At 39.6% G+C, this 13,664-nt stretch overlaps 1 protein-coding gene across 1 annotated transcript in view; it reads left to right on the top strand.

Moving 5' to 3' along the window:
* The window catches only part of LOC118324240 (protein SOGA1-like), a 102,420-nt gene that overhangs the window by 44,041 nt on the left and 44,715 nt on the right, over positions 1-13,664 (top strand).

Here is a 13,664-nt window from a genome sequence, read left to right as displayed (position 1 = left end):
TACAAGAAAAAAAAACAGTAAAAAAAACAGATAACACAATAACACAAATACTAGCAGCAACCCTCCTCTGTTGTTGATGAGTATAAAATGCTCCACAAATTGTTTGCAGTTACGAGACAAGCAAATACATCTTTTGAATAAATTGTGTGAACCTTTTGTCCTGTAACAGGCCAAGCTAAACAGCTTGCTAACTCACAGTTAGCAAGGTAACTGACAGTGTGCAAACAGTAAAGCTTGTGTGCTTGGAGAACTTTTTCCGCCTCTATCTCTTTATCGAACGAAGGGGTGAAACCCTGAGAATAAAATGCCCGCTGGGAGTAAACAGCACAGTATAGAGGAAAAAGCTGTGGGCTGTTCTGACTGACATGTTTCCGGTTTGCTGTGTGTGTGAGTAGTCAATATGTCATCAAGCCTCTAAAACCAAATATATCACTAAAACATTGGATGAATTTCATGGGTGGCTTTAAGAGTGAAATACAATTGTAGCTAGCAAGTTGGGTTGCAAGAAATTTCATTCTGCTGAAACAACTGCAAAAACTGAACTTTTGGGTAATGAGGTCCCTTAAATGTTACTTAATTCTGACAGCTATCTCCTGCTGTCACACTGAGGAATGCTCTGCGCTGGGTTCAAAAATGATGTTATGGTTGGGGATGAGCGAGTACACCATTACCTGTATCTCTGTCTGTTCAACCAACTTAAATATATCTGTTCATATCCGTAGCGTGTGGGTGTTCATTTAAGCCTGACGTTGACGTGGGTTGTTTAGAAGTTGCTATATTTGTTCAAAAACTATTTACAGAATTGAGCTTCAGAGCAATGCTTTTGATCACAAGAGTAAGAGAACTATTTACAGAACAAATTTAATATATAAATATATATCGCTGTTCATTGACAGCTAGTGAATCCCCAAATTCACCTTTAAAATACAAATTTGTACAAGCCATTTGAGGTTTATTGAACAGAATAGGATGCTGAATGATAGTTGGCTATCTGTCAAATTAGCTGTTAAGTGTGGACAAGCCAGCTGGAGTGAAGATTTGCAAGCATTTGGTGGTAATTTCCCTCCCTGAGTTATCTTTGGGTACTTGGAGCACTCTGGTGATTCCCTCCCCAGTTCTCAGAGGGTTCAGTAAAGCGAGCTCATGTTTTTCTGTCAAACTGAGGTCAAAAATTAATGGCTACCTCCTAGTTGTCCCAGCGCTTATTTGATCTGAGCAGTGGAGCAGAGCGAAGTTATCTAGTGTGTGTGTGTGTCTGTGTGCGTGTGTTACTTCCAAGGGCCTGAATCTCTGCTAGAGGCCTCACCAGAGTAATTTATTGCAACAGAGACAGAGAGAGACACACTGCCCTTTAAAAATAACTAGTTCTGCTGTTAAGACTCTCACTGGTGTGAGACTGAATGTGTGTTTTTTACTTTATTTAAAGGCAATGAAAACGTGCTTTCTTTACCAGCTCCTTGCTGTAAAAATTGGGATTTTGCAGTTATATGCCAAAGTTAGAACCAGTGCTATTTCACATGGGAAGCACATGTGTTTTTGTTTTGGCTGTGCTCTTCTCACTGATTTGAAGTGAGTTTGACTTGACATTTAGTTTAATTTCATTATTCAGTCTGACATTGTGTTTATGCTGTTTGGCCTAATAAATATCCATTGGCAGCTTCTGTGTTGACTGAAAATGACATTATTTTCAGTCAACACGGAAGCTGCCATGTAGCATAGGCTAGGAACAGTTAATATTTGCAACATTTACAACATGTGCAGCTGCGTCAGTTTCTTTTTTGCTTGTTATTGTACAGCTTTACAGGAATATTATGTGTCCCACTCAATCCCGCCTGTGATTGGTTTGGTTGTTGTTTGGTTTTAAGGCTGCATCTTTCCTGTTGCAGTTCACACTTAACGCTATAATCAACCTGCTATTTTTAGTGGAAAAGCTTTGATTAATAGGGCTGTGTACTGGCAAGAATCTGGCCAACATGATATGTATCACGATATAAGGGTTACGATTCAATATATTGCGATATATACTAGAATACAGAACACATCTTCACATGCATAAAGCAAAGTTAAGAAAAGTTTACAACACTGATATTTAGTGTTTTAGGGTTTAAACACAAAAATCGTGTTTTTCAGAATCAATACAATATCACAAAATAAATTAGCAACTAGCTGGTGAATGTGGTGGTACATTGAAATATTTAAATTTATTTATTTATTTATTTAAGGTAGACACAAACTCTCCAAATGAATGATAAAGCTGTTTCTGCTGGATGGAATCTATTTCTATTTAAATCTATTAATGTAGATATTAATGTACTTTAATTTTTTTTTTTCAACTTTTTACTGGAATTGTTGCTATTTAATCACAAATATTTAAATGTAGATATTTACTTTTTTACAGAGAAATCATTAGCTTCACATGCTTTAAAATGGATATTGCAAATTTATAGACATTGAGGTTTAAACTTGTTTGTTCTATAAACAAGCAGAAGATATAATTCCCACCTGATGCAATCATCAAAAGCTGACACCTTTTGTTTCACCTTGTTTTGCTTTTGCTTTTGGAGTTGGCCATTATTTGATCTACTCTCCACTGTTTGTCTCCCACTCTGTCCTTTTCTTTTCCTTTCTCTCCTTCCTCCTCATCTTTCATTTCCTCTCCTTTCATGTCTCGTCCTCCTCCTCTGCTTGTCGTTCATGCGGCTCTAAACTTTATTGTCCCAAGGGAAAAATCTGCTTTGCAAACAGTACCAGCCACACAATAAAAATACAACAGCACCACATGATCTTCTTGTTGATTAGAGTTGTTTATCTGTGATGGGGGTCGGTTCTCAGCATATCCCGCTCCCTCGCAATAACTTCAGCCAGGCAGCAGGTCGATAAACTGGCCTGTTAAAAGCACATTAAGCTCATCCCTGACCTAATATATGGACACATTCATGTCTGTGTTCATTTGTGTGTGCTTCTGTGGCTGCATTAGCATCTGTGTGAGTCACTTTAGCCACAATAATCAGGCCACAGCAGCTTGTAACTGGGTCAAATCAGGTCAAACTGTGCCATGTGGAGAACATTTGTTTTCCTCAGTTTCCACTCCTGTTCGTGATGTAATTACCAACGCCACGTCAAACATCATCACTAATTCACTGCGGGTTAGTTGAGACAATTTCTGTCTGGGATTCTGTGTCTGAAGTAGGGGAGAAGATGAGTGAAGTCAGTGAGCAGAATGAGAAGATTAGTGTGCATCCTGTGCATGTGTGTTTGGTGGATGTGTGTGTGTGTGGTGTGTGTGTGTGTGTGTGTGTGTGTCATAGACTGTATATGTTAACAGTGGAACGAAAAGGGGGTGGTCCTTCTTTAAAAATTCAAATCTTTAACAGCCAATAATATAGTAGGAGCACATGGTAGGAAGGAGGGGTCAGAAAGGAGAAAGAAAAGGAGAAAGAAAAGAAGAAAGTTGAAAGTAAAAGGACAAAAACAACAGAAATGGGTGGTTTTGGGAAACTGATAGCAACAGGAATATACATTGGATAAAATATTGTAATATGACTATGAAGTAACAATACAAAGCAGTTCACTGTAATTAAGAAAGATTTGGATTGCAGCAAAAGCAATAAATGTATGCAGTGGTACAATATAACCTTTTGAATATATAGCTAATATATTATGGGAAGAAGAAGAAAACACATTGACTTTAAAATGAATTTATTTAATGCAAAACATGCAGTGTATTCACATTACATTAAGTCCTACCAGAAGAGCAGTTTTTCCCCCATAAGCAGACTTATTATTGGGGACTAGACAAGGTCACAATGTCTTTCTCCTCAGAGAGCGAGGTTAGGGCCCCAATCAGCGTGTCATATCCTGTTTGATTTCCTGTCAGAGGGGCTGATTGCCAGGATTACGGGACTCTGATGGAACTGAAATGGAGGGAGCCGGCTGTGAGACGAACGGTGTGTTTAATGCCTGTCGACAAACATGGGAAATCCCTGACACTTTAGAGAGGATATGCCTCAGCTGGTATGACAGCATGAGTATGTGTACATTCATGATGGCTACACTGGAGCAACACCAAATATTAAGGGTGATAATAATGAATGTTGTCTCACATCAGGTGCATACATTCGTCACAGTAAAAACACAGTAAAAAAACCTATTAAATATAAACCTTGTCATGTAACAGCAGTGTTCAATATTAGTGAAACACCCATAAATGCATTATGTTGCCCTGCTGTAATTAATAGTATGTATTAAGTATGTAGCAATGTTTCTCAAAACGAAGACCCTAATTTCCCATAAACGCCACAGTAGAGGTTGTTGCCTGTTCTTCCCCCTGTTTTGTCTTTACTAAGGAGGAAAAACCTTGTTTTCTTCTGTTAGACTTTGAATGCCTCCACCATCCTTGAAAAGATTTATACCAGAGATACTGCATGATTATTAAAGCTGCTTTGATCCCCCACAAATTGCATGAAAACAGTCAAACAATACTTAACAATGTTGATTTTTTTTTCTTACTTTAAAGGATATTAATTGACTCTAATAACATCAATAAGTTGATAACAGCTCGGGCTGTGTGGTATTTCCATGAGAGGAATAAAACTCAAGATTTAGGACAGAAATATTAGGTTGAATAACTGTAAATACGGCAAAACCTGAGCAGGAAAAGTCAACATTTAAGGACTTTTCTAAAGACAGAGTAGGAAAGAACACATTTTTTTGTTTCTCATTAAATCCTGTGGCTTTAACTGAGTTTTCTATGGAAGAACAGCAACTTTTTCCCATTCTCTGCTATAAAGCAATGCATTGTATTTACTTGGCTGAAAGTGCACAGGGATCATTATTTTATGATATTTTTTAATTTATTTTATTGAGTATATATTGTAATACATTATGGAAATGTGCTCTTGCTTTCTTACTTTAGAGGTGCTTTTACTTGCTTATTTTGTGTTTTTTACATAAAGCCCGACTAGCTGTTCCCCCCAGTCTTTTTGCTTAGCTTTTGTGCCTGCTGACTCTAAATGAGAGTGGCATCCATCCTCTCAAAACACTCTATTACCCAAAATGTCAAGCTATTCCTTTAAAGATGAGTGAACATCAGTTACCCCTGAAAACACAAGTTGTGGTGTAGGAGTCACCAAAGGTTGTCAGTAATCTCAGCAGTGTAATCATACTGTCTCAAACAGATTGCTGAGCTGATTCTCTAATGTCAGGCAGTTATCCATATCACCTTTATGTCTGTGTGTTTGATCTTTGACCGTGTGTTTGAACTGTCAGACACACCTAAAGGTCACCAGAGCCCTGACATGTCCATCAGAGCCGGACTTTGTTCTGCTGTCAGAGAGTTCAAACAGGCTGCTGTTATTGCTATTCAAAGAACAAAGGGCTTCTGCTTTTATGAAACACACTGCGGTTTCCTCTGGATTTCTACTGTGGCACTGGGAATAACGTTTGTAGGATCCACATAGTTATTTGTTTATTTATTTTTTATAATTATTCATATTTTTAACATACTTTAAATGAATGCTATCCTAAGCTCGCACACACATAATGTACATACTTTTCAGTATTTAATACACACACACACACACTTTCACATAACTGATGCAGCTCACATTGCAATTATCAGAGCAACCCAGTCAACCTGTCATACACGCTCCACTTCAACTCTGCTAACCAGCTATCACTGCTTGTGTGTGGTGTGTGTGTGTGTGTGTGTGTGTGTGTGTTGTGTTGTGTGTGTGTGTGTGGTGTGTTGTGTCTGGTGGTGAAACCAACCATATGGACAAGACATCCGGACTTAATTAAGGAATGTGAACCACGTTTTATCAAGAAGCCACATGCACACATGGGAGTTACATGGAACGTGTGTGCAATTGTGTGTGTGTGTGTGTCTGTGTGTGTGTGTGATAGCTTCTGAGTGGAGAGGTCAAGAAGTTTGCATTTGCATAATACAATGTCCACGTTAATTCAGTTGTGGTTGATGTCTTTTTAATTAGCAGGTTTTGTTTGTTCAGAAAGTTTTTTTTTAATCTGTCAACACAAGTTTGAGAAACTAATACACTAATAAATAGAGAAATGGTAATGTCAAGCACAGTTTGCTTGGAATAATTGGTCTAATATTTTATATTTTATTGAATTGTAAATCATACTGTATCATGTCATACCATATACCCTGTATCTACAAATACAAGCAGGGCAATAAGTGCACTACAAAAACAAAGCTTGTTTCAATATAATAATCCTATTGATGCTACAGTAAAGAAGGTTTATTCTTCTTTTTACCCTTAAAAACAAACAAAGCAGACAATTAATTCTCAAGCTTTGATTTCACTTCCTTCCTGCTTTCTGACCCCCTCTAATTGTGGCAATTATGAACTGAAGGTTGATTTCAGGTTGCACCTCATTAGAGGCCACCTTGTCTAAAATCTAAACTGTACAGTGAGACAGTCCACGGGAGAGCGGGGAGGTGTTACTGCAGATGATGCTCTCTATTTATAGGATATAACGGGGTGCTGTGTTGTGGTTTGCTGGGACACCCTCTGTCACACACACCAGATGGATGCTCTCTGTGTTGGTGGAGAAGCTTGTGTTGTGTGCGTGTCTCTGTGTTCTCGTTCACATATGGTTTCTCTCTGTGACTCTGTGGTAACAGTTGCTGGCAGCTCAGGTGCCTGCAAGTGAGAAAAGAGGGAGGGAAGGAGTGGAAGATGAGGTTTAACCCGTGTTTATCCCGGCAATGTGACAAACCCTAACCCCTAATGCACATACATATTTTGGATTGTTGGAGGTTTTTAAAGAGGTATAAGTTTAGGCAATGACCAGTGGCAAGAGAAGAAAACATGTTGAAAGAAGAATATAGAAAACTGTACCACCGCAGCCACCAAAGAAAACCAACATTTGAACAAAAACTAGCCTGCTGTCACACTTCTTAATGCACCTCCCAAAAGGAACTGATTACACTTACTCCCCCTTTGTCCAGAAAAACAGGGCTGCATCTTTGGAAAGCCTCTTATCTAAAAATAATTGCAGAAAAAAAAGGAAAAAAAGATTCAATTTAATAGACCTTAACAGAGGGACCAGAGATCTGAAATTATTCTCTAATGGCAGTATGTTTTTACTTGACGAGGGGGAATATTGTGTCCACTATTCACTGTGATGGTTATCAGAGATAATATTCAGTCTCTACGGTGTCCATTTTATTAAAGCATGAAGAGCATGAAGGAAAGAATGAACTGGATTTGAGGCAGAGTTGCAGCTAAACTCACTGAGTGCAGCTTTAATCCTTTATGAGCAGCAGATAACAGGAACAGATCTTGGCTGCTGGAAACCAGCAGGGTCGTCTGTGCTATTAGCCTTTTGTTGAGATCGATGGTGAAATCACTGGGTGTGATGTTGTGGACTTACTATGAGGGGAAGTTTAGATTCAGTGTCAGGGCAGTTTTACTGTGGCTTGTTGAGAATCCATTCAGTCAATAGGTTTTGTGGGTGGTGGAAAGGGTGAGGGCTGACAAATAATAAACCTCCCATCACCATTCTGTGATCCATTTTGTCACACACACAATAACATCTATTATTTCTTTAACATGATCAGACTCATGGACCCATTATCGTACCAACCATGAAGTACCCCAAACTCCAAGCAACTAGCAAAGACCAGCAACTATCCAACCAACACCGTAATAAACACCCTAGCAACCATACAAAATTCCCCAGAAATAGCCTAGCAGCTTAGCGACCACCAATGACTAACTTGCTGCCACCAGTAAATCTAAGCTTCCACCTTGCAACGCCCTAGTACCTTATGACATTGCTAAAGACACCTTTTTATAAACATAGCTTTAAAAGTCGAGGTAATTTTTGTTTCCAGAGAAGAAATTTGCTTTTGTTATCAGACACGTCCACCCTATAATTGTGTTACTGGGAAAGTTAAACATTATGAGACTCCACAGGCTCATGAATCATCGATGCAGTCTTTTTGCTCTGCTCATATTTTCAAAAATAATAACAAGGAGCACCAGTTGGGAGGAGAGCTTTTTTCTTGTTTACAAAATATGCAGAGATATTAAACAATACGTCATCTCGATGATGGATTCACATTGCTTTGCATTAGAAACAGAATTTCCAAATACACGCAAGAGGGAGATTGTTTTTTCTTCTGCACAGTGAAAGCAAGAAAATAAAAATGAATGCGAGAAAAAGAAGCAATATATGAAGCTATTTTACTGCCTGCTATAAAATTCTCATCATTTTGTGTTATTTTTCTTTTGCCATTATTGCTGTTGCAGAGCTACAGTTTAGTGAGAGATGTCAAACAACATCATATTGTTATTAAACCTGTACACTTTATGAGGATGCATAAGTGTTTTGTTGCAGTTTCATGATTTGCCCATAATCTCTGCCTATCTTACAGCCAGTAACAGTCCAGCATCATTACGTCTTATTACTGTTTTTACAACCAAACATCATTTTCAGATATACACGAGACGTTTTGCTGTTTGTTGTTGATGATATTTGTGTAAATTGGGTTTGCCTGATTCTGCTTACAGGCAGCGTGCAGATTATTTCATGCAGTCTCATTAACAAAGAGCATTTTAAAACAAGAGCAAAGGAAGAGGAGGACTAGAGGAGAGAGGCAGTCTGTATGAGCTGTAATTCTTAGTCATTATTTGTATTGTTTGGTTTTGAAGAGGTGAGGCTGCCTCATGTCAAGAGCGCTTAAAGGGTCTGTGCTTCCTGTACTTTCTTTGTTTTTGATTTGTTTCTCACTCAATCCATCCACCTTCCTTCCTCTCCTCCTCCTCCTCCTTCAGTCTCCCTTTCTAACTTTCTCTCCTCCTCACCACCTCTGACCCTCTTATCATTCATCCTTCCCTCTGTGCTCCCACCCATTTTTATTTCTCCTCCCTTGCTTCCTCCTCTTCCTCTTTCTGTCTTTTCATTAATGCGCTGCCAATGGGGTGCCTTGGCGACAGGCTGCCGTCGCCACGGCAACATATCTGGTCTGTGGTTGTCGAGGCGTTTTGTTGGGAGGTGGGGGGATGTAAATGGATGCTGTATCCTTTGCGTGCTGGCGCAGGTCAGACAATCAAATATTAAATTCTCCAGACGCCAAGCTCCTCCTTTGTCTCTCTTAGTCCACCCACCTGTTTTCCCTTTTCCCATCCCCCTCTCCTCACCTCCCCTCATGTATACACAGTGTCTTTAGATTGCTTCATTACACTGATGTCTAGCCTAAGCATCCTAATGTCTCCTACATCTGGTCCTTGTCATAGGGTCATTATGAGGTAAAAGCAAAACAAACAGAAGAAAACGGCTGCACTGTTCAGCTGAAACAATTAATCTATTCATCAAGTTGATGCAAAATATCCAATCATCCGAAATTTTGTATATTAAATTATTAATCATTAATTGCAGCCATGATCTACCGAATTCTGTAAACCAAACACAGATTAGCTGGTGTGTACATAAAATGAGACGATTACCTTTTTCATGAACGCTCAGGGGCAGTAGGACCCTGAGGAGGGATTGGGGGGTTTGGGGAGAGGGGAGGAATGAGGTGAGAGAGGCATTTGGCGTTGAGGGTTGATGTCTGCCACACACACACACACACACACACACACACACACGTCTTCCTCTCAGTTCGTTCTTGCAGACGTAGCTCTGTTCAGCTTCCAACAGAGCCGGGCACACACATAAAAACACACAAATATCCTGTATATATACTATACACACCAAGCGCACAGCTAAACACAAACAATATACACACCATACACACATCAATAATTCAGATCAATACAAAGCATTCAGGTTGTACTTGAAGGGGTGTTCATTTGCGCAAGGTCACCTACTAACACACTGCCTTAATAAGCAGAGTGTCTGGAGACACACACACACACATACACACATTGGCAGACCTACACACAAGCTTTTCTCTAATGGAAGTGGCTGGAAGTGAGCGCTGGTTCTGGTAACAAAGAACTGCAAATCCTCCTTCCCCTGCCCCTCCTTCCCCTCCTCTCCTCTCCTCCTTCCTTCTATTTTCCATCCCTCTCTTTCTTGATCCTTTGTTTGCATATTACCAATTGTGTGTTTGTGTTTGTGTGCGTGTTTGTACATAAAGAGCCAAAGTAAACAGGAGAGGAGGAGGAGACTGATATTGGAGCCTGTTGTTGTCATGAGTACTTATTGGAGGGGAGAAAGAGGAGGAAAAATAGATATTTAGAGTGGAAGGAGAAAAAGAGGAAGTCAGAGCAGGACAGGCAGACAGACAGACAGATACACTTGCGTGTGTCGCCTCTCTGCCGATTTAGAGTGTCACATCCATCCACTATCAGACTCGCAGTGCTTTGTTGCTCTACTAATGCTATGCTAATGCAATGCTAATTGACCATTCACTCCGCTGGCTTTAACTGCACTGATACACAGGAACGAAATTGAGCTGAATCACTGTTGTGTTACATCACGTCAGCGTTCATCTGCACAGCCGAGAATTCATCAGCGGACATGGTGGGAACATTTAAAGAGGCTCAGATGATGTGTGATACTGCAGGAGTGTAACGTGTGTCTGCTGGGAACACATCGGTTTAGCTTCAGGTTATTTGCCAGAAAACGGCGGCTAATTCCCAGCTGGGTGGGATCATTTATATCAGACAGCGTAGAATTCTCATTTAGCCGGCGGCGCATTGATTAACACCTATTTTTGACAGGAAAATACATCTCAGGAGAGGTGATGAAAAGGTGTGCGTATTCAGTTGTGGTAATAAAACAAACTGAAAAAAGTTTTCGTGAAGTGCTGGTAGAGTTAATGATGTAAAACTGGGGAAGGTCATAGACAATACTGGCCATGATATTTTACTGCTTTTGCTACAAATTGCATGTCATAAGTTTTAGGTTGATTTTCTGTCTTCCATGCAGTCAGTGCTTCCCATTGTTTTCTGCAGAGCAAGATAATTAACTTTACTTTTTCTTTAATAAGCATAATACTCACAATCCTAGTGATTTTTTTGTTGTTGTTTATAAAATTCACTGACAGATTAAGGGGGAGTCAGAATGATACAGGTTAGCATAATTTGACCCATGTACCAAGGCTGAGTCCTTGCTGCAGCCGCCCAGGGTTCGAATCCGACCTGCGGCCCTTTGCTGTGTGTCTCCAGCTGTCCTATCAATTAAAGGCATAAAAACCGAAAAAAATAAAAATAGCAATACAGTTTTGTTTGTTGTTATCCAAGGAAACATGTAAAGCTGCAGGTCCCAAAGCATCTGTCTTTGTTGACAGGGAATGCGACTGAACGAGAATCAGCTATCTTTCTCGGCTCTGATTGGCTGTTTTCGTTGAGGCGCAGTGGATTCCTGCAAATGCCATCAGGAGCATTAGGAGGAGGCAGACGAAGCTGATTTTTTCGCAGATGATCTGTAATGTACTACTGTCAGGATATAGTGAACGTTTATTTTTTTCATAAAAGTTATCTGCTGCAGCTTTAATGTTTAACCTTGTCCTATAGAGTAACATTTTCAGAATTGTATTATTGTGCAGCATTAAAATCAAAACAAAAAGAAGCTCTAATATAAAATTACACCAGAAATACTATACCTGGGTACAAGAGAGCCTTGAGCTAATCTGGACATAATCAATACCGACATGATGGGTTTCCCTTGTGAGACATTGTGAGGATGCATCATTGTATCATTCTGTGTCTCTCAGTGTGTCGGGGTGTGACCTTGTCTCCCTGACAACCCGAGGCACTGGAGACAAGCGGTTAGATTAATATTTTTCAGTCAGCATATCTGCTCCTCCCTGTGTGTCTGTGCATGATGAAGTCACTTGTTTATTCCTCCCTCACTGTGATGCTCCACTTTCTGACCTGCCAGGGTTCCCTGCAGTAATGTGTACACAGGGAGATGCTGCAGAGAGGACATACAGTAACTGTGAGTGCATGCGTGTGTGAATTGCATTTGACCAGAAAGCAGTCCAAGCAAGATTTAAAAGGATTCAGTGTTCCAGATTTTCTCTTCATGATTTTTTTCCTTGACCCCTATATTGAATAAGGCAATGTTGAAATGACAGTTTAAATCATATTTACACATCTAATGGGACAGTTTGTTGGCCTTCATTTGGACCATCCATTCATTTGGACCATCCGTCTTTCTGGTGTTAATGAGCCCAACAGTTTGATGGTTTTAGAGAGGTCCCTCTTTAGTGTCCCTCTTCACAGATTTTCGATGTTTTATGTTCTTCTGAGAGAGTGAAAATCACCTTACGGGGTGAAACACTGGGGGTCTAAATACGACATTCCAATGGATGATAAATGTTTTGGACATGATGATCTACTTCAGTCTTGGCCTGTACTGTGCATTTAAAGCTGAGTATCCTACTGCAGTACCAAATCATCAAAATATATTAAAGTGATACCGTGTAACATGTTTGAAAGAAGAAATAACACAAACCTCCTCTTGCAAGTGAGAAGTTAATTCATAAGCAGTAAGACAGCCATTTCTCAGTCCAATACTTTCAGGGTTTTTAACTTTAAATTGATATTACGTTGTTTCTAATATTACTGAATCAGTTTGTTTGTTGTCTTTATGACTCTTACTCTTACTTGCGCTATAGTTGCGCTACATTTTAGCATCTCACGGCATCTCTTTAGTATCTTACTTATCTTGAAAGGCAAAAACGAAGTAGTAAACAAATGGTACCTCACCAAGGGTGTTTGTTGTTTTCTTCTTGTAGTCTAATGATGTCTTTTATATCAACTAACTCAAAAGAATCTTGGTTTTGTGGGCTCGTTTCATATGTGTAGTTTTTCATGTACTTTTCTCCTGTTTCTGGTACGAAAATCAAGTAGCAGACTGGAAACGTGAGCTGTGTAATCTGTGAACATTAAGTTTGCGTTCTTTTTTTTATTAGTGTTACAATATTGTCTGCGCTGCATACCTGAAAATGATAATGTAATCTGTAAATGTAATCTGCATGGAACAGTTAAGAAAAATGTCCAAATATCTAAAACACAGCAGCATTGTTTGCAGAATGGTTAAAGTGAGGTCGAGCGTGATTCGTAGTAAATGGAATAAAACATGCAACACCACTGGTATTAGTGCTTAATAAATAACTGGGGGGCAAAGAGTCAGATTCATATCATTTCTTATCCCCAATTCAGGCTTTATCGACAACATTGCAGCAAACAAAGAGGCTTTATGTTTAAAGCGCTGACAGTGAATGGGTTGTTTATTTCCTAATTCAGCGCTAGCAGCGTGTTATAATGTTTTCACAAAATGTGTGTTTAAGTGTGAGAGACACTGCAGAGTGTGGAAACAGCGTGTGTGTGTAGTAATGAGCTGAGCAGACTGGGGATTTGGGAATCGCTGGTGTTGCTTTCGTCTTATCTGCTCTGCTTCGTTGTGCTCTGAGCTTCTTTCCTCTGCAGCAGACAACCGGAGAGAGCTGCTTAACACTGCATTTGTGGGCTAGGAATTCAGTAAAAGCTGTTATCAAGTGTGACTAAGAATAAATATGATGTTAGAATCGGCTCGCAACATTAGAAGCATCCGTTTATTTTGCGGTATTTGCTTGTTTTTAACTGGTGAATAGCCATATTTGAACAGAAAAAATGTCTCTTTGTCACCCTTGTCTTTCTCTCTGCTTGCATCCTTATCACACAAACACACACACACAC

The sequence above is a fragment of the Morone saxatilis genome, unplaced genomic scaffold (assembly GCF_004916995.1).
Source record: "Morone saxatilis isolate NCDOM2014 unplaced genomic scaffold, NCSU_SB_2.0 Contig15, whole genome shotgun sequence".
NCBI lineage: Eukaryota > Metazoa > Chordata > Actinopteri > Moronidae > Morone > Morone saxatilis.
This window is presented reverse-complemented; position numbering and strand designations above follow the sequence as displayed.